This window comes from Notolepis coatsorum (assembly GCF_963971535.1).
Source record: "Notolepis coatsorum genome assembly, chromosome: 16".
In the NCBI taxonomy this organism is placed as follows: domain Eukaryota; kingdom Metazoa; phylum Chordata; class Actinopteri; order Aulopiformes; family Paralepididae; genus Notolepis; species Notolepis coatsorum.
Genome location: NC_140180.1, coordinates 5391115 through 5393614, shown reverse-complemented (window position 1 = coordinate 5393614; position 2500 = coordinate 5391115). Strand labels below are relative to the sequence as shown.

General features: G+C 40.8%; 1 pseudogene across 1 annotated transcript in view; it reads left to right on the top strand.

Annotated features, from left to right (window-relative positions):
• Positions 1-2500, top strand: part of LOC311242529 (protein diaphanous homolog 1-like) — a 65267-nt pseudogene that overhangs the window by 28334 nt on the left and 34433 nt on the right. Inside the window, exon 6 of the transcript XR_014620998.1 lies at positions 1-61. This exon is cut by the window's left edge and continues 23 nt beyond it. The product of XR_014620998.1 is annotated as a protein diaphanous homolog 1-like (transcript). The remainder of the gene's footprint in view (positions 62-2500) is intronic.

The following is a 2500-nucleotide window of genomic DNA, read 5'->3' as shown; positions in this document are numbered from 1 at the left end:
AGGGCCTGGCCCTGCTGCTCAGCATCCTGCGGAGGCTGCAGGACGAGAAGGACGAGTACCCGTAAGACCAGACCACCTCTGACCTCTGAACTGGCGCCCCCCAAAAGTGGCCTTTTTTTTTTTTACTTGAACTTGAGGACTGCATACTTTTTTTGCAAACCAAAATACTATACTTTGCATAGTAGAAACATGGGGGTGAAATGTGTAGAATATACAGTGTTTTCTTCTGCCACTAGAAACATGGGGGTGAAATGTGTCGAATATACAGTGTTTTCTTCTGCCACTAGAAACATGGGGGTGAAATGTGTAGAATATGTGACTCGGCGTGACCAAACCCGATTTGATCCGGTGAGAAACAAGTGCCAGAAAAGGAACAATTGTCTTGCTCTTCAGAAAATCGATTATTTTCTGACTTATTTGCAAACTTAAAATACAACTTGTAAATGAGGTAATTATTGTTATATAGTTTCGACAGTATTGTCTCTCAATACTGTGGAAAAACTACAGGCGAGGGCATTTACGGTGTGGGTCTGTCAGCTTAACAGGTACTTAAGAGGTGTTGAAACACACACAGCCAAACGCTCTCCTTTCTTAGCAGGGAGAAGAACAATGTTTATACACTTTATCTTAATGTTATAAGTTATAGCAACGCAACAAACGCAGTGTCCTGTCCATATAAAAAAGATAAAAAAAAAACGCGAGTCCGCGCGGGTGTATTGTCATTAAATTAAACAACATTAAAACACATTTAGAATGTCACGAATTTGATGAGCGAACAAATTTCATTCGAGTGAATTTATTGCAACCTAATGGTATAAGAAGTAAATTCATTCAATAGGGAAACTCAAAGAAAATAACAAACAACTTATTATCATTATAGGACGCGTTGGTTGTTGTTGTAGACGAACGCGCACTGGCAATTCATTTGATGACAAGACAAACGTCTTTCTGGGTCTGCATCCCCTTAACAATTGTGTGTATTGAGCTGTACTGTATTATTGCAACTTGGCTTGAATCCGCAGCAATAAGCCAGATAAACAAAATTGTATTAACGCGCCTCGTTAAATCCTCCGCTGTTTCCTCTCTCTCAGTGCTCCACTGTCCGGCTGGCTGCTCTGCCTGTCTGTCTGGCTACTCTGATCCAATCACATTCAGCGTTTCTCCCCCCCCCCCCCCCACCCACAGTCTGCGAATCAGAGCAGAGTAGGGCGGGTTTTCACGGAATGGAAACAGTCTCTTTGCTTGTGAAGAGTGGCAGAAACGCAGCTACGAAACAAAACAGTTATTTTGATGCAGCCTTTCCTTGCTGGTGTTTGTGAGGTTTAGTGAGTTAACAGACGGTTAACCTTTCACTACCACACTACAGAAGGTTAACCCTTTCACTACCACACTACAGAAGGTTAACCCTTTTCACTGCCACACTACAGAAGGTTAACCCTTTCACTGCCACACTACAGAAGGTTAACCTTTCACTACCACACTACAGAAGGTTAACCCTTTCACTGCCACACTACAGAAGGTTAACTTGATTGAGTGATAACTTTATTAACATATTGCAGAATGGGATTCATCATAGAAAATAATGTTATGAATGCCCGAAAACATTTGTGATGTCACAGTATGATGTCATAATCAAACATTCTAGAACATTTGTGTATCTATTCAACAATTCTCTCACAGGTACAGAAGGTTAACCCTTTCACTGCCACACTACAGAAGGTTAACCTTTAAATCTAAACATCTAAATGCTTATTGATGTAGCCTTTCCTTCAGCCAATACCTTGACCCCCAACATTACATGGCTTATGTGAGGCTTCCAACAAACCTTTCACTACCACACTACAGACGGTTAACCCTTTCACTACCACACTACAGAAGGTTAGCCTTTCCTTATAATACATTTACATTTAGTCATTTAGCTTTTAGACTTACAAGGCAAATACTTCAACTGCCACAACAACTTGCCACAAGACAGAGTCATTGCCATAACAAAAGAGCCTGATGCAAGGTGTTAATGTCCCCAGAGAGAGGGGGGCCATGGAATACAATGCATTCTGGGTAGGGTTGTAGTTGATTAAATCACAGGTGTGAACCTCTCCACAAGTTCGAAGACCATTCATCTCTGAATGCGTTTACTGATATCTCCATGATTCATAGGATGTAGCTTGAAAAATATCCCACCAAAATGTTCAAGTGATGGCTTATTTTTAAGGTATGAATCTGTACTTTCACAATATGTAAAAACAAAAATAAAAATTGGACCTTACCTCAACAAGTCCCGCGCCCCCATGCCCAGTCACATATACAGTATGTTTTCTTCTGCCACTAGTAACATGGGGGTGAAATGTGTAGAATATACAGTATGTTTTCTTCTGCCACTAGTAACATGGGGGTGAAATGTGTAGAATATACAGTATTTTTTTCTTCTGCCACTAGAAACATGGGGGTGAAATGTCTAGAATATACAGTATGTTTTCTTCTGCCACTAGTAACATGGGGG